Source organism: Scyliorhinus torazame, chromosome 5 (assembly GCF_047496885.1).
Source record: "Scyliorhinus torazame isolate Kashiwa2021f chromosome 5, sScyTor2.1, whole genome shotgun sequence".
NCBI lineage: Eukaryota > Metazoa > Chordata > Chondrichthyes > Carcharhiniformes > Scyliorhinidae > Scyliorhinus > Scyliorhinus torazame.
The window spans coordinates 107,078,389-107,104,311 of NC_092711.1; the positions used below are offsets into that span (position 1 = coordinate 107,078,389).

At 53.5% G+C, this 25,923-nt stretch overlaps 1 protein-coding gene and 1 pseudogene across 1 annotated transcript in view; one reads left to right on the plus strand and one right to left on the minus strand.

Annotated features, from left to right (window-relative positions):
• The window catches only part of LOC140421626 (uncharacterized), a 64,861-nt gene that overhangs the window by 33,687 nt on the left and 5,251 nt on the right, over positions 1 to 25,923 (plus strand). The gene's annotated exons all lie outside the window — the stretch shown is intronic.
• Positions 1 to 25,923, minus strand: part of LOC140421637 (uncharacterized) — a 31,020-nt pseudogene that overhangs the window by 3,782 nt on the left and 1,315 nt on the right.

Below are 25,923 nucleotides of genomic sequence, written 5' to 3' on the forward strand. Positions count from 1 at the left end.
CAGACCCAAGCTCACAGATTCCTGTCCAGGAGATCACAACAAATATGAGCTGCAGTCGGCCATTCGGCCCATCGAGCCTGCTGAACCATTCAATGGGATCACTGGCTGATCTACCACAGCACCGTTTTCTCACACTATCCCCATATCTCTCGATGTCTTCAATATCTACAGGAGGACACAGAGAACCAAGTGGAGTGGCATAACAACAACAATCTCTCCCTCAATGTCAGCAAAACTAAAGAGCTGGTCATTGACTTCAGGAAGCGAAGTATCGTACACATCTCTGTCTGCATCAATTGTGTCGAGGTGGAGATGGTTGACAGCTTCAAATTCCGAGGTGTGCACAGCACCAACAATCTGTCCTGGACCACCCACGCCGACTCTACGACCAAGAAGATTGTAGTTTAGTCGGGCAGTATGGTCGGCGCGGGCTTGGAGGGCCGAAGGGCCTGTTCCTGTGCTGTACATTTCTTTGTTCTTTGTTCTTCTTTATAAGAAAGCACAACAGTGGCTATACTTTCTCAGGAAACTAAGGAAATTCAGCATGTTCACATTGACTCTTACCAACTTTTACAGATGCACCACAGAAAGCATCCCATCTGGCTGCATCACAGCCTGGTATGGCAACTGCTTGGTCCAAGATCGTAAGAAACTTCAGAGAATCATGAACACAGCCCAGTCCATCACACAAACCTGCCTCCCATCCACTGACTCCGTCTACACCTCCCTCTGCCTTGGGAAAGTGGGCAGCATAATCAAAGACCCCTCCCATCCGGGTTACTCACTCTTCCAACTTCTCCCATCAGAGAAAAGTCTGAGAACACGCACTAACAGGGTCAACAACAGTTTCTTCCCCGCTGTTACCAGACTCCTGAATGATCCTCTTATGGACTGAACTGATCTCTTCACACATCTTCTCTACTGAGTAGTAATGCACTCTGTATGTTCACCCCTTGCCTGTGCATTTATGTAGGTCCTGTGGGTTTATTTCATGTATGGAACGATCTTTATGGACTGTCCGCAGAACAATACTTTTCACTGTACCTCGGCACACATGACAATAAACAAAACCAATCAATCAATAATCTCTCACCGTAACCTAACCCCCGTAGTCCAGGTATCGTGGCGTACCGTTTTAGTAAACGTATATTGCACTCCCTCCAAGGCCACAATATTCTCCCGAAGGTGTGGTGCCCAGAATGGCTCACAGTTCTCCAAGTGGGGTCTTACCAGGGTTTTGTATAACTGCAGCATAACCTCTGTGACTTCATACTCCAATCCTCTGGATATAAATGTTAGCATTCCTTTTTGAAGATTTCTGCACTTGTTCGGGGCATTTTAAGGATCTGTGCACCTTCGCCATCCACTGTACTTAACCTCTTTCCATTTAGAAAGTCCTCTGTTCTATTTTTTTGGGGTTCAAAACGGATAACCTCACACTTGATTACATTGAATTCCATCTGTCACAAATTTGCCCATTCACCTAGTCTGTCAATATCTCCTTACAATTTTATGCCATTGTCTGGACTGTCTACAATGCCACCTAACATTGTATCAACAGCAACAGTGAAGAGGCCTTTCGCCCATCAAGTCTGCATGAGTCAGATTACAAGAGGGAGATAGAGAACCTAGTGGAGTGGTGCAGCGACAACTATCTATCCCTCAATGCCAGCAAAACTAAAGAGCAGGTCATTGACTTCAGGAAGCAAAGAACTGTACACACCCCTGTCAGCATCAACTGGGCCAAGGTGGAGATGGTTAGCAGTTTCAAATTCCTAGGGGTACACATCTCCAGAAATCTTTCCTGGTCCACCCATGTCGACGCTGCCACCAAGAAAGCACAACAGCGCCTATATTTCCTCAGGAAACTAAGGAAATTCGGCATGTCCACATTAACTCATATCAACTTTTACAGATCCTATCATCACAGTTTGGTATGGCAACTTTTCGGCCCAAGACCGTAAGAAACTTCAGAGAGTCGTGAACACAGCCCAGTCCATCACACAAACCTGCCTCCCATCCATTGACTCCATCTACACCTCCCGCTGCCTGGGGAAAGTGGGCAGCATAATCAAAGACCCCTGCCACCCGGCTTACTCACTCTTCCAACTTCTTCCATCGGGCAGGAGATACAAAAGTCTGGGAACACGCATGAACAGACTCAAAAACAGCTTCTTCTCCGCTGTTACCAGACTCCTAAATGACCCTCTTATGGACTGACCTGATTAACACTACACCCCTGTATGCTTCACCCGATGCCGGTGTTTACGTAGTTACATTGTGTACCTTGTGTTGCCCTATTATGTATTTTCATTTATTTCCTTTTCTTTTCATGTATTTAATGATCTGTTGAGCTGCTCGCAGAAAAATACTTTTCACTGTACCTCGATACACGTGACAATAAACAAAATCCAAATTCAATCCAACACTGACACACGAAAAACACCTGACCTACCTACCTAACCCCATTTGCCAGCAGTTGATCCATAGCCTTGAATGTTATGACGTGCCAGTCTTCATCCAGGTACTTTTTAAAGGATGTGAGGCAACCCGCCTCTCCCACCCTCCCAGGCAGTGCATTCCAGATTGACCCCACCCTCTGGGTGAAAAGGTTTTTCCTCAAACCCCCCCTAAACCCCCTGCCCCTTGTGACTGACCCTTCAACTGAGGGGAACAGCTGCTCCCTACCCACCCTGTTCATGGCCCTCATAATCTTGTACACCTCGATCAGGTCGCCTCTCAGTCTTCTCTGCTCCAATGAAAATAACCCACACCTATCCAACCTCGCTTCATAACTTAAATGTTCCATCCCAGGCAACATCCTGGTGAATCGCCTCTTGACCCCCTCCAGTGCAATCACATCCTTCCTGTAATGTGGCGACCAGAACTGCACACAGTACTCCAGCTAATAATAATAATGATAATCTATATCAGTGTCACAAGTAGGCTTACATTAACACTGCAATGAAGTTACTGTGAAAATCTCCTCGTCGCCACAGTCCGGCGCCTGTTCGGGTACACAGAGGGAGAATTCAGAATGTCCAATTCACCTAACAAGAAGTCGTTCTCCATTTAGAAAATAGTCTGCCTCGATTCTTCCTTCCAAAGTGCACAACCTCACACTTTCCATATTCTATTACATCTGCCACTTGTTTTCCCACTCTCCTAACCTGTCCAAGTCCTTCTGCAGCCTCTCCGCTTCCTCAACACTACCTCTCCCTCTACACATCTTTCTATCATCTACAAGCTTAGCAACAGTGCTCTCTGTTCCTTCTTCCAGATCGTTAATGTATTGAATAGTTGTGGTCCAGCACTGACCCCTGTGGAACACCAATATTCACCAGGCTGCCATCCTGAAATAGACCCCTTTATCCCCACTCTCCTGTCAACTAATTCTCTTAACCATTTCAGTACCTTGCCCCTAACACCATGGGCTCTTATCTTTATTTTGCAGCCTGTTGTACGGCACCTTGTCAAACGCCTTCTGGAAACCAAAATGGATCATATCCACTGGCTCTCCATTGTCTAACTTACTTTTTACCTCCTCAAAGAATTCTAACAGATTTGTCAGGCATGACCTCCCCTTGATGAAGCCGTGCTGACTCCGTCCTATTTTACCATGCACTTCCAAGAACTCCGGAATATCATCCTCAACAATGGACTCTAAATCTTATCAACAACCAAAGTCAGACTAACCGGCCAAAAATTTCTCATCTGCTACCTCTTGCCTTTCTTAAACTGGGGTGTGACATTCGTCACTTCCCTGTACCCCGGGAGTCCCTTGACTCCAGTGATCCCTGAAGGATCACCACCAATGGCCCCACAACCTCCGCAGTTATCTCCTTCGGAACCCTGGGGTGTAGTCCACCCGGACTGGGTGTTTTATCCACCTTCAGACCTTTCAGCTTCCCCAGCACTTTCTCCTTAGTGATGGCCACTACACTCACCTCTGCCCCCGACTTTCTTTCCTCCACTCCCAGTTTTCTCTTTCCCTCTCCTCTGTTGGACCGCCCTCCTTGCCCCTGGATTTGGAGCATCTTGTGAAGGCACTGCTGGTAGTACCGCTCCAGTGCTTTTGAGGTGCCTGCTCCAGGTTTTCCAAGTTTCTGAAGCCTTTAGAGGGTAGAAAGAATGAGGGATAGCCAAGAGCTCATGGAAAGCAATGGCATGCATGGTTTCACCAGCGCTGCCAATACAATTGATGACCTAAGCAGTCATGGCCCTTCCCACTGAGAGCAAAATGTGGAGGGGAACTCATCAAGGACAGAGTCAGTCAGTGCTCACTGGAGGGAACATTCTGAAGATCCCCTCGACCGAGACTCTGTCTTTGGCTTTAACGTCCTCAAATCCATTCCTCAGTATCCTGTCCGGCTCAGTCCACGTGGTACCCAGATCTGGAGCGGAGTGAAAAAGCCATTCAACAGCTGAAAAACAACACGGCCTCTGGAGCAGAATGAATCGCTGCTGAAATTCTGAAGCATGGCGGGGTTACACTCCTGGCATAGCTACACAATCTTATATTCCTCACCTGGGCAGATGGATGCATGCCGGGGGATCTCAAAGACACTGTGACTATATTCAAGAAGAGAGACAAGTCTGATTGTGGTAACTGCACAGGCGACTCTCTGCTGTCTGCCACACAGAAGATCATTGCCAGGATCCTCCTCAATGATCCCCTCTTTGTGGCCAAAGAGCTCCTTCCAGAGTCACAGTTAGGTTTTCTCCCTTCATGAGGCACCAAAGACATGATCTACACTACTTGACAAACCCAAGCAAAATACAAGGAACAGCACCAATCGCAGTTCTTGGTCTTTTCTGACCTCACAAAAACGCTTTATACCGTCAAAGTGATGTTTTATTCAGTATGTTCTTCAAATTTGGCTGTCCTCAGAATTTGGCCACCATCCTCCGCCTGCACAATGATGACACACAAGCCATGATCCTCATCAATGGAAACACCAGAGACACTATTTAAGTGAAGACTGGGATCAGACAAGGCTGTGCCACTGCACCAACCCTCTTCCCCTTCACGGTAGGACAGTTGTTAGCACTGTTGCTTCACAGCACCAGGGACCTGGGTTTGATTCCTACTCAACCGGGACCTGGGATTCATGTCGCATTACATTCATCCCCCACCATCTGGCCTGCGAAATCCTACCAACTGTCCTGGCTTGATACAATTCACACCTCTTTAACCTGGGGTTACCCCATCTCTGGACCTGTAAAGATTTAATCACCTGCTAATGGTCGCATTCCAAGCATTGTCTGGCATCTTTGAATTTGTCTATATATGTGTTTCTGGAACATACCTCTTCATTCACCTGAGGAAGGAGCAGCGCTCCGAAAGCTAGTGACATCGAAACAAACCTGTTGGACTTTAACCTGGTGTTGTAAGACTTCGTACTGTGCTCACCCCAGTCCAACGCCGGCATCTCCACATCATAGTTAATCACTGCAGTGTTAAAGTAAGCCTACTCATGACACAAATAAAAATTATGATCTCACCTCCGGCAAACTACCAGCGGGTGTGGAGATAATCGACAGGACAGGAAACCGACACCACCTTCAAAATAAAACCTGAATCAGTTCAACCTCAGACATTAAGCTCCAGTTTGCAAATGTCTGATCTGTTTGTTCAATCCATCTCCCTTGATTCTATAACCATTAATACTCTTGTCTCACAAACTTCTATGAATCTCAGTTTTTAGTTTCTATTGACAGAATCTGAACAGAATTGCAGATTTCACTATATTTTCTGTGAAGTGATTTCTGACATTGCTCCTGAACAGCCCAGTCTCAGTTAAACAAATAAATATCACTGATTTGGACATTTAAATGGTGACAATTGTTTTACTCTTAACCGGTAATGTAACAGTATTTCAAAAACATAATAATTTGAGTAAAACTCTGCGGAAGCTGGAAATGTGAAGTGAAAACAGAAAGTTGTGGAAATCCTCAGCAGGTTTGGCAGCTTCTGTGAAGAGAGAAAGAGAGTTAACATTTCCAATGCAATCTGATTCTTCTTCAGAACTGAGTTTTTGCAGCATTGTGATTTCATTCGGCAAACATACTGAATGTGAACTTTGTGGTTCTTACAGATATCTGGCTGTAAATCTGATTTCAGACCTTCCTCTGAACACTTTACAACCTCAGCTCCAGCTCAGTGTCCTTCACTAAAGACCCGGAAAAAGAATCACCACCACAAGATGGCGGCGGCCGCCGGGTGTTGTCACCTGAGCGGAAACTCGCTCACTGCCTCTTCCCATACTAAGATGGCCGCCTTAGTGCCCTGCTCCAAGAACAAAAGACTCGACTTCCATTCCCAAGATGGAGGCGGTTGCCCCGGGGCCTGTCATCGGGGAGGAAGCCCCGCCCACTCCATCTTCCCTAACCAAGATGGCTGTCCCAGCGCTCCACGCCAGGAACAAAAAACCCGACTTCCATTCTCTAGGTGGTGGTGGTCGCCGGTTGCCCCGGGCCTGTAACAGGGGAGGAAGTCCCGCCCACTCCTTCTTCCCATACTAAGATGGCCACCCAGCGCTCTGTTCCAAGAACAAAAGACCCCACTTCCTTTCCCAAGATGGCGGCCGGTTGCAGGGTAAATACAGACCCGGATTACCTTCTTCTTATTGGTCGTGACCCGCCGTCAATCACTCTGGAGCCATTGTGAGCTAGAGCATGCGCAGTGCAGGTTGAAGCTGGACTCAGGCGGGTGAGTCGAGGCCCCAATAAGACCCATTGGTTTTATTGTCAGTCTGCAGACAGGAGCTGGAGAACTGAACCCAGGCAGAGGAGAGGGAGGGAGGGACAAAACTGGGAGTGGAGGAAAGAAATGGTGAGATGGGTTTGGATTTCAGCCCAGGGAGGAGGGAGACTGTGTGGGATGGGGATTTACAGCTTTGGGGGAACAAGAGAGGAAAAAATGTTCCAGAGAAACTAGAATTGTCTGTTCAGAATTTCTATCCTGGACTGACAGTGATGGCTTTTGTAAACTCCTTTTACAGGATATTAGAAGCAGAAGATTGGCCACAGAAAACTCAACCAAACATCAAGATCAGACAGAGTCACTCAATTCTTTAGAACCTGAATATCACAGTCTTTGAATGTGGAAGGAGTAATGTTTGTTCAGTTTGTGGGAAAAGATTTCAAACATCAGTGTGATTGGAAAAGCACAGAGACGCACACAGACAGTGAATGTTCCAGTGAACAGACTGGAAAGAGCTTTAACCAATTACATAGACAGAAAAACCATCACACCATTCACAGTGGGGAGAAACCATCCATGTGTTCTGTATGTGGACGAGAGTTCAACTTGTCATTCAACCTGGAGAGACACAAGGACACCGGCACCATGGAGAAACCGTGGAAATGTGGGGACTGTTGGAAGGGATTCAGCTACCCTTCTGAACTGGAAATGCACCGACGCAGTCACACTGGGGAGAGGCCATTCACCTGCTCCACCTGTGGGAAGGGATTCACTCAGTTATCCAGCCTGCTGACACACCAGTATGTTCACACTGATCAGACACCTTTCAAATGTTCTGACTGTGAGAAGAAATTTAAATGCAAAAAATATCTGTTGAGACCCCAACTCATTCACAGTGAGGAGAAGCTATTCACCTGCTCCTTGTGTGGAAAGGGATTCACTGCTACATCTAACCTGCAGAAACATCAGCGAGTTCACACCGACAAAAGACCTTTTAAATGTCCAGACTGTGGGAAGTGCTTTAAAACGTCCGGGGAAGTGACCTGTCATCAACGTGTTCACACTGACGAGAGACCATTCAGATGCTCTCACTGCGGGACTGGCTTCAGGCGATCATCTGAACTTACTGTACATCAGAGAATTCACACTGGGGAGAGACCGTTTACCTGCTCTGTGTGTGGGAAGGGATTCCTTCAGTCTTATCACCTACTGAAACACCAACAAATTCACTCTGATATAAAACCTTTTAAATATTTTGACTGTGAGCAGAGCTTTCGAAGCAGCAATGGCCTAGTGATGCATCAGCGAGTTCACACTGGGGAGAGACCGTTCACCTGCTCTGTGTGTGGGAACGGATTCACTCAGTCATACAACCTGCTTAAACACCAACAAATTCACTCTGATATAAAACCTTTTAAATGTTTTGCCTGTGATCAGAGCTTTCGAAGCAGCAATGAGCTGATGATACACCACAAATTCACACTGGAGAGAGATCGTTCACCTGCCCCGAGTGCGGGAATGGATTCACTGACTTACAACTTATGCTGAAACACCAGCGACTTCATGAGTGTCTCCAGGGATTGGATTCAGCTGTTTTCGCTGCTGTCAATGAGATCCAGGACTGAATGTGTGGGTTAATCCTGAGGTGTGTAAGAAACATGCCCCAGTCACTCTCTTCCATGGTTCAGAGCTCTGAGATACAGACAAAAGTCTCCTTTACAACTGTGTTTAGAGTCAACAAGATTAATTCCCGTACCAGCCTCCCCGAAGAGGCGCCAGAATGTGGTGACTAGGGGCTTTTCACAGTAACTTCATTGAAGCCTACTTGTGACAATAAGCGATTTTCATTTCGTGATGAATGCTGGAAACTGCAAGATTTTAGTCCAGGAGTCAAGAGTTTACCCAAAAACGGGATCCAAGTCATTGGTAATTTTAAAGCAATTTATGAAAAAGCGACAGTTTAGATTTGGTACACCAGCTAAATCGGCAGGAAATACATGTGACCCACAACATCTCCCGGATCAGGGAGATGCTGATCTCTGGGGCTGGAGGTGACGGTCTCCTCGGAATGGTTTACTGGTCCCGGATCAGACACTCGGACAGGTGAAGCCGATCCCCGGGGCAGAGGTGACAGTCTCTTCGGAATAGTTTACCGATCCCGGATCAATCACTCGGACAGATGGAGCTGATCTCTGGGGCTGGAGGTGACAGTCTCCTCGGAATCGTTTACTGATCCCGGATCATACACTTGGACAGATGGAGCCGATCTCCGGGGCTGGAGGTGACGGTCTCCTCGGAATGGTTTACTGATCCCGGATCAGACACTCGGACAGATGGAGCTGATCTCCGTGTCTGGAGGTGACAATCTCCTCGGAATGGTTTACTGATCCCGGATCAGACACTCGGACAGATGAAGCTGATCTCCGGGGCTGGAGGTGTCGGTCTCCTCGGAATGGTTTACTGATCCCGGATCAGACACTCGGACAGATGGAGCTGATCTCCGGGGCTGGAGGTGTCGGTCTCCTCGGAATGGTTTACTGATCCCGGATCAGACACTCGGACAGATGAAGCTGATCTCCGGGGCTGGAGGTGACAGTCTCCTCGGAATGGTTTACTGATCCCGGATCAGACACTCGGACAGATGGAGCTGATCTCCGGGGCTGGAGGTGACAGTCTCCTCGGAATGGTTTACTGATCCCGGATCAGACACTCGGACAGATGAAGCTGATCTCCGGGGCTGGAGGTGACGGTCTCCTCGGAATGGTTTACTGATCCCGGATCAGACACTCGGACAGATGGAGCTGATCTCCGGGGCTGGAGCCTCTTGTGTTCTCCTTCCTCTGGATCCAGTCAGAGTGTTTGGTGTTAGTCTGAATCCAGCACCGATCACTTTGAAAATCTTTCCATCCAAAGTGATTTTCCTGTCGAACCGTTTTAACCTTTACTCAGACAGTTGGTTTATATTTGGGTCGTCAGATCCAACCTTCTGCAGTTTAGAAATCCGGGGCGTCAATCTCCGACCCCCCATTCGGAGAATAGCTGTTGGCCGCCGTGAATCCCACCCCCGCCGGTTGCCGAAGTCTCCGAAGGGAGAAAAGTCGGCGGGGCGTTAATGTCGCCGCTGCCGCGGAGAATGTCACGGGTCTGCGCACGGCAGCCGATTTTCGGCGTGCCGATATTCTCCCTTCCGGATGGGCCGAAGTCCCGTCGATGTGATGACCGTTCACGTCGACGTAAATTAAACCTCCTTTTCATCGGCATGACCCTGTGCTCCAGGTTCACGCCGACCAGCGTGGAGGCGAGTGACAGCCTGGGGGGTTGGCTCTGGGCAGGCGATGGCGTGGCCGCAGTCTGAATGTGTGAGGAGAGGTGTGTCTCGGGTTGTGTGTGTGTGTGTGCGGCGGGGGGGGGGGGGGGGGGGGGGGGTTGGAGTAGGCTGGGCTCCGGGGGAGTGCCGGGAGGGGGTCCGTGCCGGGGAGGGGGATGGGGGGTCCGTGCCGGGGTGGAGGTTGGAGGGGGGGGGGGGTCAGTGCCGGGGTGGAGGTTGGGGGGGGGTCCGTGCCGGGGTTGAGGTTGGGGGGGGGTCCGTGCCGGGGTGGAGGTTGGGGGGGGGGGTCCGTGCTGGGGAGGGGGATGGGGGGGTCCGTGCCGGGGTGGAGGTTGGGGGGGTCCATGTCGGGGAGGGGGATGGGGGGGTCCGTGCCGGGGAGGGGGATGGGGGGGGTCCGTGCTGGGGAGGGGGATGGGGGGGTCCGTGCCGGGGTGGAGGTTGGGGGGGGTCCGTGCCGGGGAGGGGGATGGGGGGGGTCCGTGCCGGGGAGGGGGATGGGGGGGGGGTCCGTGCCGGGGAGGGGGATGGGGGGGGGGTCCGTGCTGGGGAGGGGGATGGGGGTTCCGTGCCGGGGCGGAGGTTGGGGGGGGTCCATGTCGGGGAGGGGGATGGGGATGGGGGGGGGTCCGTGCTGGGGAGGGGGATGGGGGGGTCCGTGCCGGGGTGGAGGTTGGGGGGGGGTCCGTGCCGGGGAGGGGGATGGGGGGGGGGTCCATGCTGGGGAGGGGGATGGGGGGGGTCCGTGCTGGGGAGGGGGATGGGGGGGTCCGTGCCGGGGTGGAGGTTGGGGGGGGGGGTCCGTGCCGGGGAGGGGGATTGGGGGGGGAGGGTCCGTGCTGGGGAGGGGGATGGGGGGGTCCGTGCCGGGGTGGAGGTTGGGGGGGGGTCCGTGCTGGGGAGGGGGATGGGGGGGGTCCGTGCCGGGGTGGAGGTTGGGGGGGGTCCATGTCGGGGAGGGGGATGGGGGGGGGGACCGTGCCGGGGAGGGGGATGGGGGGGGTCCGTGCTGGGGAGGGGGATGGGGGGGTCCGTGCCGGGGTGGAGGGGGATGGGGGGGTCCGTGCTGGGGAGGGGGATGGGGGGGTCCGTGCCGGGGTGGAGGTTGGGGGGGGGTCCGTGCCGGGGAGGGGGTTGGGGGGGGGTCCGTGCTGGGGAGCGGATGGGGGGGTCCGTGCTGGGGTGGAGGTTGGGGGGGGGGGTCCGTGCCGGGGAGGGGGTTGGGGGGGGGTTCGTGCTGGGGAGGGGGATGGGGGGGTCTGTGCCGGGGTGGAGGTTGGGGGGTGTCCGTGCCGGGGTGGAGGTTGGGGGGGGGGTCCGTGCTGGGGAGGGGGATGGGGGGGTCCGTGCCGGGGTGGAGGTTGGGGGGGGGGGGTCCGTGCCCCGGGGTGGAGGTTGGGGGGGGTCCGTGCCCCGGGGTGGAGGTTGGGGGGGAGTCCGTGCCGGGGAGGGGGATGGGGGGGGGGGTGGTCCGTGCCGGGGAGGGGGATGGGAGGGCAAGTGAGTTGGTCCACCTGGCCAGGTGCCAGCCTCCAACAGTTGGACCCATGCGGTCCATGCCACCTGGCTGGGGGGAGGAGGGGATATGGGCAATGATGACATGTCGTCGTTCCCCTCCCCACACCAGGCCGTCATGTTTTCAGATCATCCAGCGATGTTGGCCGCCGTGGCGGTAGCCGCTCATGTCTATGTTGCCCTGGATGAGGAGGAGGAGGAGGAGGAGCGTGCCAGAGAGGCGGCGCAGGCTGCTGCAGAGGGGCAGGCGGCAGCCGCCCAGGCTGGAGGGACACCTGACCGACAGGACGAGGAGGGGGAGGAGGACGTCGCGGCCCCACGGCAACGGAGGCACCCGAGGGCGCCCCGTGTGTACCGGCCCAGGCAGTCATACCAGGACCTCACGGACCGGGAATGCAGGAGGAGACTCCGGATGAGCCGGGAAACCGTGGCACACATCTGCCACCCTCTGGCACACCCGTCACCGTGTGGCACTGGCGGGGGACACCCTCTCCCCGTGTCCGTCAAGGTTACGGTGGCCCTGAACTTTTATGCAACGGGGTCATTCCAGGCACCGAGTGGGGACCTGTCCGGCATATCGCAGACATCGGTGCATCCGGGCAGTGACAGGTGCCCTATATGCCATGGTGCACCGCTACATCCGCTTCCCCGTGGACCGGGCCAGCCAAGATGTCCGGGCTGTGGGCTCCTCTGCCGTGGCCGGGTTCCCCATGGTCCAGGGCGCGATCAATGGGATGCACGTCGCCGTGCGGCCACCTGCAGATAACAGGGCCGTGTTCACTAATAGGAAGGGGACCTATTCGATGAACGTACAGGTGGTCTGCGACCACCGCATGATGATCCTGCACGTCTGCGCCCGTCACCCAGGCAGTGTACACGACTCATTTGTGTTGTCGCGGTCATCCATCCCCGGCATGTACGAGGGACGCCATCCCCGGCTGAGGGGCTGGTTGCTGGGCGACAGGGGCTACCCATTGCGATCGTGGCTGATGACGCCTATACGGAGGCCACGCAATGAGGCGGAGAACCGCTACAATGATGCCCATGTAGCGACAAGGGGAGTGATAGAGAGGTGCTTTGGCGTGCTGAAGATGCGTTTCAGGTGCCTGGACCTCTCTGGGGGCGCCCTCCAGTATCGATCAGATAGGGTCGGCCGCATCATTGTGGTGTGCTGCGTCCTGCACAACATAGCCCAGCAGAGGGGCGATGTGCCGCAGGCAGAGGAGGGCGGAGTGGAGGAGCAGCAGGAAGAGGCGCAGTCCTCCCCAGATGAGGGGGATGGGGGTAATGGTCAGGGCAGACGGGGTAGACACAGGCGGGTGGCTGTCCACCGTTACCGGCTGGCCCAGCGGGCACGGAACAGACTGATAGACGCCCGCTTCACTGACTAGATGGGCGTGGGAATCGGGTAGTATGGCCACAGACCACACACCATGGCAACAGCCGACCACCCACACCCCCCCACCCATCCACCCACCCACACCCTCACCCCCCTCCCCAACCCCACCCACCCCACCCGCATGCACACCACCACCCCCCCCCCCATTGCCGATCCACCTGCGGCACAACGGGCCGGGCTCACACAGTTGCGGGTGGACGCGTGTCTATTGCAGGCCATGGAGGATGATGACAACCCGCCCTGCGGTGAGCTCCTGGCTCTACATCGTTGGACTATGTCTGACCCATGGCCACAGTACCACCATCCACCCGGACCATCCCTGCATGCGGCTGTGACACTGCAGCGCACGGTCCCGTCCTCTGCCTGGGGGATGTTGATGGCGGCCCAGGGGGAAGGGGGCAGACTCACCTGGGGCTGAGGTAAGACCACCCCTCACACACACACTTGCGCTCAACGTACATCACACCCCCACACACTTTGGACAGAGCACAAAGGCAGCTTCTGTAGGTGTAACATTGACTTTAATAACCAAAGGAGTTCATGCACGTGCCCTAGCCCCTAAAACTCATCTGTGCCCTGCAACCGTGCCAACTTATTCAGTGTCTAATTGGTTGGCCTTACGGGCCCTTTGACTACGTCTACGTGGTACCCCAGACGGTACAGCAGAACTGGAGGTGGACTCCTGTGATTCCTGCCCTCTGACACTGGATCCCTTTGGCGGCCGTTTCCTGGGGTGTCCTTACCTAGATGGGCCAGGCTGCGGCCCGGGCGACTGGGATGGCGAGCTACCAGCCTGTCCTGCCCGTTGCCCACCTGATGCACCTGGGACGGAAGGGGGTGGGGGGGGGGGGGGGGGGGAGTCCGAGGTGTCGCGGTGTTCCGGGACCTCCCCTACAGAGGGAGCCGGGACGGACCACACCACCTCCTCCTCCCTCGGGGTGCCCGATGGCCCCCAGGCCTCTACATGGGTGGGGGATGCGAACGGACTGGCCATCCGACGCCCCCCCGACATCTGGCGCTGCCAGTCCTGGAGGCCCGTGCAGGTTTGCAGCCATGGAGCCCAGGGGGTTGTCAAACCCGGTCTGTGACAGTGCGACGCCGGCTCGCACATGGCCACTGGCGCCGATGCCCTCAGCGATGGCCTGCTGAGACTGGGCCATGGCCTGCAGAGACTGGGCCATGGCCTGCAGAGACTGGGCCATGGCCTGTTGAGACTGGGCTATGGCGTTGAGCGCCTCTGCCATCTGGCGCTGGCACTGGCTCATGGCCTCCTGTGAGAGGGCAGCCATTTCCTGGGCCACAGACGCCGCCTGCACGGAAAGCCTCAGGCCTCGCAAACCGTTCCCCATGTCTGACGCCGTCGCACCCATTGCCTCCACCGCGGACGCCACCCGTGCGGTGTCGGCCTGGGTGGCACGCATGACCGGCACCACTCCCAGCTCCTGGACGCGGGTGGACTCCTCCACCTGCGACCGCAGCCGCCGCAAGCCGCCCGTCACCCTCTTCGCTCGTCTCCGGGTCGGTGGTTGCATCAGATCTATGTGTGGGTGTGGTAACTGCAGGAACCCGGGATCCATCTGGGCGGCAGATGTTCGCTTGGGCTGGGCTGCCCTCCGACCGCCCGGCCCCTCTGCTGCTCCTACCTCCACCTGCTGTACCAGGACGGCTGTGTTGTGCGCACCAGTGAGTGTACCAGACGCCTCATCACTAAAGTGCCCAACCGTGGTGAGTGTTTCTGCGATGGTGGAGGGTGTTGGTGACAGCAGTGGCATTGTGTAGTGCTCTTCGTCCCACTCTGAGTCCATGGCACTTTGGGGTGGGGGTTCGTCTCCACCCATCCACTCTGAGTCACTGTCCGGTATTTCGTCTTCCTGGGTAGTGCTGTCCCGGGTACTGCTGTCCCGGGTAGTGGTGTCCCGGGTAGTGGTGTCCCGGGTAGTGGTGTCCCGGGTAGTGGTGTCCCGGGTAGTGGTGTCCCGGGTAGTGGTGTCCCGGGTAGTGGTGTCCTGGGTAGTGGTGTCCTGGGTAGTGGTGTCCTGGCTCGGATGTGACGGGGGCCTGTGGCTGCCCCCCTCGTCGCTGGGTGGTCGCTCCCGCACGTGACGGGGGTGTCGTCTCCCTGTTGCTCCAAGTCTCTCCGTCTCCCGTGGTGTGCGAGGGGCATCCTGCGGGCGTCGCATGCTGGAGGGTGCGGGTCTCTCCGTCTCCCGTGGTCTCCGAGGGGCATCCTGCGGGCGTCGCATGCTGGAGGGTGCGGGTCTCTCCGTCTCCCGTGGCCTCCGAGGGGCATCCTGCGGGCGTCGCATGCTGGAGGGTGCGGGTCTCTCCGTCTCCCGTGGTCTCCGAGGGGCATCCTGCGGGCGGTCTGCATCTGCGGGGATGGGTGCCTGGACGTTTGGTCCTGCGATACACAATGAAGCATGCATGGTTAGACATCAGGCAGTGATCAGGTGATACGGGGGAGGGGGATATAGGGGAGGGGGGATATGGGGACGGGCTGTCGGTGGCTCACTTGCTAGTACGCCCCCGACCTCTGCATCAGCAACCTCCCGGTCCTCAGGTCGGCCAGCCAGTTCCAGGGCCCTTTCCTGGTGTTCGGTCAGTGGCCTCTCATCAGCGGGGCCTCCTCCAGTCCTCACATGCTCCCTATTGTTGTGTGCGCGCTTCTCCTGTGGGGGGGTGGTGGCAGGGGTAAAAGGCAACACTGTTAGGCAGGTATATGAATGCACGCCATCGGTTGCGCGTGCATTGCAGAGGTTAAGGTTAGGGCTGGATTCACTTGGGGATATGGGGGAGGGGGGATATGGGGGAGGGGGGATATGGGGGAGGGGGGATATGGGGAGGGGGGATATGGGGGAGGGGGGATATGGGGGAGGGGGGGATATGGGGGAGGGGGGGATATGGGGGATATGGGGGAGGGGGGATATGGGGGAGGGGGGATATGGGGGAGCGGGGGATATGGGGTAGGGGGGATATGGGGGAGGGGGGATATGGGGAGGGGGGATATGGGGGAGGGGGGATATGGGGGAGGGGGGATATGGGGGAGGGGGGATATGGGGGAGGGGGGGATATGGGGGAGGGGGGATATTGGGGAGGGGGGATATGGGGAGGGGGGATATGGGGGAGGGGGGATATGGGGGAGGGGGGATATGGGGAGGCTCACCCTGCCTGCTCTGACGAGGTCGTTCACCTTCTTGTGGCACTGGGTGCCTGTCCGTGGTGTCAGGGCCACAGCGGTGATGGCCTCTGCCACCTCCCTCCACAGACGCCGGCTGTGGCGTGGGGCAACTCTGCGGCCATGCCCGGGATACAGGGCGTCCCTCCTCTGCTCCACCGCGTCCAGGAGCGCCTCCACATCGCGTGACTCGAACCTCGGGGCTGAGCGGCGGCCAGCCATCCAGTCGGGTGTTGCGGTCGGGTGTTCCGGCCGGGTGGGGGGGAGCAGCGCGGCCTTAAGAGCCGTCACGCCGGGACTTCCGGGTGCGGCGATGACCAGCTGAGTCGCACGTTTCGGCAGCTCCCGGTGGAACGGACTTTTGGGCTCTTGATAGGAGCCCCAACGGCAATTTTAACGGCTAAAAACACCGTGCGGTAAACCAGAAGGGTGTTCCCCCTGGACACGGATGGAAAAAGGAGAGGAAAGTGGCCGGATTGCAGCGGATCCTTTGGAACAATGGCAAGGAAGGCAAGCAGAAACCAAGATGGCGTCGGAAGGTGGCAGTTTCATATGGGGCCCTGAACAACAAGAGTTCTTGAAACGCTGCGTGGAGGAGATAAAAAAGGAAATGAAGAAAGAGCTGTTGGCCCCGATATTACAGGCGATTGAAGGGCTGAAAGAGGAACAAAAGACCCAGGAGCAGGAGCTTCGGGTCGTGAAGGCGAAAGCAGCAGAGAATGAGAACGATATACAGGGCCTGGTGGTGAAGTCGGAGATACAGGAGGCACACCAGAAACGATCTGTGGAGAGGTTGGAGGCACTGGAAAACAACGCAAGGAGGAACAACTTGAGGATTCTTGGCCTTCCTGAAGGTGTGGAGGGTGCGGACGTCGGGGCATATGTGAGCACGATGCTGCACTCGTTAATGGGAGCGGAGGCCCCGACGGGTCCGTTGGAGGTGGAGGGAGCATACCGAGTTATGGTGCGAGGATCGAGAGCAGGAGAAACTCCCAGAGCCATAGTGGTGAGATTCCTCCGTTTTAAGGATAGAGAAATGGTCCTTAGATGGGCGAAGAAAACTCGGTGTAGTAAATGGGAGAACGCGGTGATCCGCGTTTATCAAGATTGGAGTGCGGAGGTGGCGAGAAGGAGGGCGAGCTTTAATCGGGCCAAAGCGGTACTTCACAAAAAGAAGATAAAATTTGGAATGCTGCAACCGGCAAGACTGTGGGTCACATATCAAGGGAGGCACCACTACTTTGAAACGGCGGATGAAGCGTGGACTTTTATTGTAGAAGAAAAATTGGAATGATTGGATTATGAAAATGAACGTTTGGACAAAGTGGTGGGGCGAATGGGGGGGGGGCGAAGAGGGGTTTTATGTTTTAATCCTGCGGTATGGTAACTTTTCTTTCTCCCACAGGTGGTGATGGGGGGAGGTGGGGAGGGAGAGGAGATGGGGCGTTGGCCATGGGAGGCGAGGCCGAGGGAGAGGCGCGGGCTTGGTTCCCGTGCTATGATAATTATGGCGGGAATAGAGAAGCAGGAAGGAGGGGGCGTCGCGCGGTGCGAGCCGTGATCACGGGGGGAAGCCGAGGTCAGCCAGAGTTTGCTGACTTCTGGGAGCAACATGGGGGGAGTAATTACGCTAGCGGGGGGTCTAGCAGGGGGGGGGGGGGAGGGGGGAATTACTGGGTTGCTGCTGCTGGGGAAAGGGGGGAGTGGGTACGGGAAAGGATGGGCGGGGGGGCACCGTCTGGGAGAGATACAGCTGCGTGGGAACTGGGTGAGAAGCTGGAAAAAGATGATGGCTAACCGGCAAGGGGGGGGGGGGGTGGGAAGCCCCCCAACTCGGCTGATCACGTGGAACGTGAGGGGGCTTAACGGGCCGATAAAGAGGGCACGAGTACTCGCACACCTTAAGAAACTTAAAGCAGATGTGGTTATGCTACAGGAAACGCACCTGAAACTGATAGACCAGGTTAGGTTGCGCAAAGGATGGGTGGGGCAGGTGTTCCATTCGGGGCTGGATGCGAAAAACAGGGGGGTGGCTATATTAGTGGGGAAGCGGGTAATGTTCGAGGCGAAGACTATAGTGGCGGATAACGGGGGCAGATACGTGATGGTGAGTGGCAAATTACAGGGAGAGATGGTGGTTTTGGTAAACGTGTATGCCCCGAACTGGGACGATGCCAACTTTATGAGGCGAATGCTAGGACGCATCCCAGACCTAGAGACCTGAAAGCTGATAATGGGGGGAGACTTTAACACGGTGTTGGAACCAAGGCTGGATAGGTCGAAGTCGAGGACTGGTAGGAGGCCGGCAGCAGCCAAGGTGCTTAAGGATTTTATGGAGCAGATGGGAGGGGTGGACCCGTGGAGATTCAGTAGACCTAGGAGTAAGGAGTTCTCGGTTTTTCTCCTATGTCCATAAAGTCTATTCACGCATAGACTTTTTTGTGTTGGGTAGGGCATTGATCCCGAGGGTGAGGGGAACGGAATATACGGCTATAGCCATTTCGGATCATGCCCCACACTGGGTAGACTTGGAGATAGGGGAGGAAACAAGAGGGCGCCCACCCTGGAGAATGGACATGGGACTAATGGCGGATGAGGGGGTGTGCCTAAGGGTGAGGGGATGCATTGAAAAGTACTTGGAACTCAATGACAATGGGGAGGTTCAGGTGGGAGTGGTCTGGGAGGCGTTGAAGGCGGTGGTTAGGGGGGAGCTGATATCAATAAGGACACATAAAGGGAAGCAGGAGAGTAAGGAACGGGAGCGGTTGCTGCAAGAACTTTTGAGGGTGGATAGACAATATGCGGAAGCACCGGAGGAGGGACTGTACAGGGAAAGGCAAAGGCTGCATGTGGAATTTGACTTGCTGACTACAGGCACTGCAGAGGCACAATGGAGGAAGGCGCAGGGTGTACAGCATGAATATGGAGAGAAGGCGAGCAGATTGCTGGCACACCAATTGAGGAAAAGGGGAGCAGCGAGGGAAATAGGGGGGGTGAGGGACGAGGAAGGAGAGACGGAGCGGGGAGCGGAGAGAGTGAACGAAGTGTTCAAGACATTTTATAAAAAATTGTATGAAGCTCAACCCCCGGATGGGAGGGAGAGAATGATGGATTTTTTGGATCGGCTGGAAATTCCCAAGGTGGAAGAGCAGGAAAGGGTGGGACTGGGAGCACAGATCACGGTAGAAGAAGTGGTGAAAGGAATTAGGAACATGCAGACGGGAAAGGCCCCGGGACCGGACGGATTCCCAGTTGAATTTTACAGAAAATATTTGGACTTGCTCGCCCCGCTACTGACGAGGACCTTTAACGAGGCAAAGGAAAGGGGACAACTGCCCCCGACTATGTCAGAAGCAACGATATCGCTTCTCTTAAAGAAGGAAAAGGATCCGCTACAATGCGGGTCCTACAGACCAATTTCCCTCCTCAATGTGGATGCCAAGGTCCTGGCCAAGGTAATGGCAATGAGAATAGAGGAATGTGTCCCGGGGGTGGTTCATGAGGACCAAACTGGGTTTGTGAAGGGGAGACAGCTGAACACGAATATACGGAGGCTGTTAGGGGTAATGATAATGGCCCCACCAGAGGGTGAAACGGAGATAGTAGTGGCGATGGATGCCGAGAAAGCATTTGATAGAGTGGAATGGGATTATCTGTGGGAGGTGTTGAGGAGATTTGGGTTTGGAGAGGGGTATGTTAGATGGGTGCAGCTGTTGTATAGGGCCCCAGTGGCGAGTGTGGTCACGAATGGACGGGGATCGGCATATTTTCGGCTCCATAGAGGGGCAAGGCAGGGATGTCCTCTGTCCCCATTACTGTTTGCACTGGCGATTGAGCCCCTGGCGATAGCGCTGAGAGGTTCCAAGAGATGGAGGGGAATACTTAGGGGAGGAGAAGAACACCGGGTATCTTTATATGCGGATGATCTGCTACTATATGTGGCGGATCCAGCGGAGGGGATGCCAGAAATAATGCGGATACTTGGGGAGTTTGGGGATTTTTCAGGGTATAAATTGAACATGGGGAAGAGTGAGCTGTTTGTGGTGCACCCAGGGGAGCAGAGTAGAGAAATAGAAGACCTACCGTTGAGGAAGGTAACAAGAGACTTTCGTTACCTGGGGATCCAGATAGCTAAGAATTGGGGCACACTGCACAGGCTAAATTTGACGCGGTTGGTGGAACAGATGGAGGAAGATTTCAAGAGATGGGATATGGTAGCATTGTCAATGGCAGGGAGGGTGCAGGCGGTTAAGATGGTGGTCCTCCCGAGATTCCTCTTTGTGTTTCAGTGCCTCCCGGTGGTGATCACGAAGGCTTTTTTCAAAAGGATAGAAAAGAGTATCATGGGTTTTGTTTGGGCCGGGAAGACTCCGAGAGTGAGGAAGGGATTCTTACAGCATAGTAGGGATAGGGGGGGGCTGGCACTACCGAGCCTAAGTGAGTATTATTGGGCCGCTAATATTTCAATGGTGAGTAAGTGGATGGGAGAGGAGGAAGGAGCGGCGTGGAAGAGATTAGAGAGGGCGTCCTGTAGGGGGACCAGCCTGCAGGCTATGGTGACAGCCCCATTGCCGTTCTCACCAAGGAACTATACCACGAGTCCGGTGGTGGTAGCTACACTGAAGATTTGGGGACAGTGGAGACGACATAGGGGAAAGACCGGAGCATTGGGGGGGTCCCCGATAAGAAACAACCATAGGTTTGCCCCGGGGGGAATGGATGGGGGATATGGAATGTGGCAAAGAGCAGGTATAACTCAACTGAAAGATCTATTTGTGGATGGGAAGTTCGCGAGTCTGGGAGCGCTGACTGAGAAATATGGGTTGCCCCAAGGGAATGCATTCAGGTACATGCAATTGAGGGCTTTTGCGAGGCAACAGGTGAGGGAATTCCCGCAGCTCCCGACACAAGAGGTGCAGGACAGAGTCATCTCGAAGAAATGGGTGGGGGACGGTAAGGTGTCGGATATATATAGGGAAATGAGGGATGAAGGGGAGACTATGGTGGACGAACTAAAAGGGAAATGGGAAGAAGAGCTAGGGGAGGAGATCGAGGAGGGGCTGTGGGCAGATGCCCTAAACAGGGTAAACTCGTCGTCCTCGTGCGCCAGGCTAAGCCTGATTCAGTTTAAGGTATTACACAGGGCACATATGACTGGAACACGGCTCAGTCAATTTTTTGGGGTGGAGGATAGGTGTGCGAGGTGCTCGAGAAGCCCAGCGAATCATACCCATATGTTTTGGTCATGCCCGGCACTACAGGGGTTTTGGATGGGGGTGACAAAGGTGCTTTCGAAAGTAGTAGGAGTCCGGGTCGAACCAAGCTGGGGGTTGGCTATATTTGGGGTTGCACAAGAGCCGGGAGTGCAGGAGGCGAGAGAGGCCGATGTTTTGGCCTTTGCGTCCCTAGTAGCCCGGCGCAGGATATTGCTAATGTGGAAAGAAGCCAAGCCCCCGGGGGTGGAGACCTGGATAAATGATATGGCGGGGTTCATAAAGTTAGAGCGGATTAAGTTCGTCCTAAGGGGGTCGGCTCAAGGGTTTACCAGGCGGTGGCAACCGTTCGTCGAATATCTTGCGGAAAGATAGATGGGGGAAAAAAAGAAGGCAGCAGCATCAGCCCAGGACTTGGGGTGGGGGGGGGGGGGGGGTGGGGGGGTGGCCTGAGACAAGGCAGTTGCCAATTAGGGCTAGTTTTTATTTTTGTTATTTAATATTTATTTATTTGTTGTTGTTTTCTTTTATTCTTGTTTAAATAAAAAAGGTCATTATTATCTGTATTGTTATAATGTTGTGTAAAGGATGCACAATGTACTGTGTTGGTTGACCAAAAATTTTCAATAAAATATTATTTAAAAAAAAAAAAAGAGCCGTCACGCCGTGCAGCGCGTATGACGCTGCACGGCGTGAACCACTGCGCAAGCGCGGATCCCGTTACGTCGCTGCTAGCCATTTCGGGCCGGAGATTATCGACCCATTTTTCCGACGTGACGCAAGTCGGATTTGCGCCGTGTTTTGCGCCGATCGGCGGACTGTCCACCGAATACGGAGAATTTCGCCCCTGGTTTCAGGGTTTGTAACAGAGAGAACAGGCCTGTGCTGTGTGTGTCACCCAGCAAGCTGCTGTGGAAGCTTTGTTACTGAGAGCCAGAGAGAGCTCGTTCTATTCACAGTCAATGAATTTCTGACATTTTATCATAGAATTTACAGTGCAGAAGGAGGCCATTTGGCCCATCGGGTCTGCACCGGCTCTTGGAAAGAGCACCCTACCCAAGTTCAACACCTCCACCCTATCCCCATAACCCAGTAACCCCACCCAACACTAAGGGCAATTTTGGACACTAAGGGCAATTTATCATGGCCAATCCACCTAACCTGTGCATCTTTGGACTGTGGGAGGAAACCGGAGCAGCCGGAGGAAACCCACGCACACACGGGGAGAATGTGTAGACTCCGTACAGACAGTGACCCAAGCCGGGAATCAAACCTGGGACCCTGGAGCTGTGAAGCAATTGTGCTATCCACAATGCTACCGTGCTGCCCCCTTATCATATTAGAAATAAGCAGAAAACCTAAATTCTAAAGTTAGTCTCAGCGGCCGTGACAACTATCATTGATTGTTGGAAAAACCCATCTGGTTCACTCATGCCCTTTAGGGAGGGAAATCTGCCGCCTTTACCTGGTCTGGCCTCCATGTGACTCCAGACCCACAGTAATATGTTTGACTCTAGTGCCGAGCAGGCCACTCAGTTGAAGGGAAATTAGGGATGCGTAACAAATCCCGACCTTTCCAGTGACGTCCACATCCCATAAAACAATCCAAAATAAATCCTCACCCCCTTCAGCTCCCCCGACATGCTTCACTCCACCATTGGCAGAGGCACCTTCACCTACCGAGGTCCTGATTGAGCTGCTGTCTTTCCCCATTCTTGTTCAGTTTTTCAATATTTATATATTTAAATCTCGATTGAAACATAGTCTTGTTGTGATGCTGAGATCCAGAGGATTTTAAATCTGTTAAAGTCAATCCCCATCGAGTACACAGGACTCAACTGGTCAGAACTTTTTATGTCATAAATAAACCAAGATCTTACAAGATGTTTATCGGGGAATTGTTTTTCTCTGAGACCAGGGATGGTCAAACTCTGTCCCAAAGTTCAGGTATGGGCCTTGAGCCTGGGCTATGGGGCCCACGTACATGGAGCATTATTCCTGTATGTCCTTTATCCCTGAATTTAATCACATCCCAATTGGGGGCCATGCCGTCAGCTGACTGTACTCTAAGCTCTGGAATTTCATCCCTAAACCTCTACTTTTCCACTTCATTTTCCACCTTTAAAACTCTCCTTATAACAAAACTCTCTGAACAAGACTTTGGTCATCTGACCCAATGTGTCCTCATGTTCCTGTGAAACTGCTTGGCACATTTAATAATGTTTAAAATCGTGATGTAAGTATAAGGTGTCATCGTTCAGTCAGACCTAATCTGATCACTGAGTGAGTGAGTTATTTGTTAGAATGAGAGTGAAGGAGTGGGATTGATTCACAGCCTGAGTCACCAGTTTAAGGACAGGAGGAGAGAGAATCTGGAGAGGAGAAAAGAATCAGGAGGAGACTGGAGACTGAATCTGGAACAATGAGCAAAGAGGGGGAGGGGAGTGTGTGGGACTGAGATTCATAGATTTGGGAGAATGCACCATAGAAACTGGAATGGTCTGTTCTGAATTTCTATCCTGCATTTACACTGAAAACCTCCTTTTACTGGGAGTTAGAGGGAGAGGATTTGCAGACAGAAAATTCAACGTCACAATCTTGACAAGATCTTTCAGAATGACTTATTCCATGTATCTGATTATGAAAGGAGAATAATTGATCTCTCTGTGGGGAAAGTTTTAAAATAATTTTGACTGAGAAAGCCTGAGACACACAGACACAAGGGCCAGCAGTGCATCTCGGATTCAAACATGAGGTGTGCAAACAGGTCTGATTTAATGTCAGACGTTACCAGGGAGAGGAATGGAGCTGGTAGCTCGGGAATGAAAACAATGAATTTGATTTTCCCAATATTTAATTGGAGGAAATGTCTGCTCATCCACCACTGGATATCAGACAAACAGGCTGAGAATTTAACAAAGGTGGAGAAGTGGAGAGAGGTGGTGGTAGAGCTGGGAGAGGAGATGGGTGCTGGAGATGGGGCAGTAATTTGTAAGGATGGTGGAGTCAAGGGTTTGCTTTTTGACAAGGGTCGAATGACAGCAGAAGGGGAGGGACAGTACCTGATAGAGAAAAGATTCAACTAAGTCAGTGAACATGGGGAAGTTGGGTGATCTGTTTTGTGGGAATAGGCTCGATGGAGCAGGAGCTGGATCTCATGGACAAGATGAGCTCTGAGAGGGCATGAGGGAAGATGGTAGAGAAGCTAGAGAAAGATGCAGTTCTGTGGAAAGATCATTTAGATCCGAAGATTAACTCTGATTCTCCTCCACATTGCTGGAGGATGTGCTGATGACAGGGGGACTGGAGAAGGGGGTAGTGTCAGCGGTCTACGGAGCTCTTTTGGAAGAGGAGAAGGCACCACTGGAAGGGATCAAAGGAAAATGAGAGGAAGAGTTGGGAGAGGATATGGAGGAGGGGTTCTGGTGTGAGGTGCAGCGGAGAGTGAATGCCTCTACCTTGTGTGCGAGGTTGGAGCTGATACAGCTGAAATGAAAATGAAAAAAAAAAGAAAAATGAAATGAAAATCGCTTATTGTCACAAGTAAGCTTCAAATGAAGTTACTGTGAAAAGCCCCTAGTCGCCACATTCCGGCGCCTGTTCGGGAGGCTGGTATGGTGGTATACAGAGCACACCTCGCGAGGGCAAGGATGAGCCGATTCTTTGAAGGAGTCGAAGATGTGTGTGAACGCTGCGGGGGGGGAGGGGGGTCCAGGTCGCCATATTTGGGGTAGGAGACCATATTTGGGGTGTTGGACCGGCCAGGGTTGGAAACGGGTGCGGAGGCACATGTTGTAGCCTTCGCCTCGTTGATCACCCGAAGACGGAACCTGATGGGTTGGAGAGCAACCTCTCCACCCTGGCGTGGCGGGGGGGATCTGTTGGAATTTTTGACTCTTGAGAAGGTTAAGTTTGAACTGAGGGGAAGGACATAGAGGTTCGACAATTCATGGACATTATTCATTATGCACTTTCATGAACTGGATAACATTGAACATTAGTTTGGGGGGGGGGCGATAATGGGGGTGAATGGGGGATTCCTGATTCCTTTTTGTCAGTTGTTTATGTGAACATGTGGGCGAATGTTTTGGGTTTGGTGGGAGGATGGGATTGTTGTTATTGATATGGGGATTGACATATTTGTTACTGATTATTGTTTATTGTTGGTGGGTGTAAATTTGGGAGAAAATGATTCTCTCTTCACAGATGCTGCCAGATCTGCTGAGTTTATCCAGAATTTTCTGTTTTATCTCAGATTTCAAGAACCCGCAGTATTTTGCTTTTATTAAATTAACTCTTGAGCTGATTAATGGTGTTAATGAGCACAAAATAGAAGTTTTACTGCTTTATAAAGCTCTGATAAAGCCACAATTTGAGTATTGGATCCATTTTTGGTCACCACTCTTCAGGAAGAATGTGAAGGTCCTTGAGAAGGTGCAGAAGAGATTTTGCAGAATGGTTCCGGCAGAGAGGGTTGAGGGGCGATTTAATTCAGATGTAGAAGATTCTGATGGGTTTAGGTAAAATAGACAAAGAAAATCCGTTCCCATTCACTGGTTGCACAAGAACTCGGGGACATATTCAGGT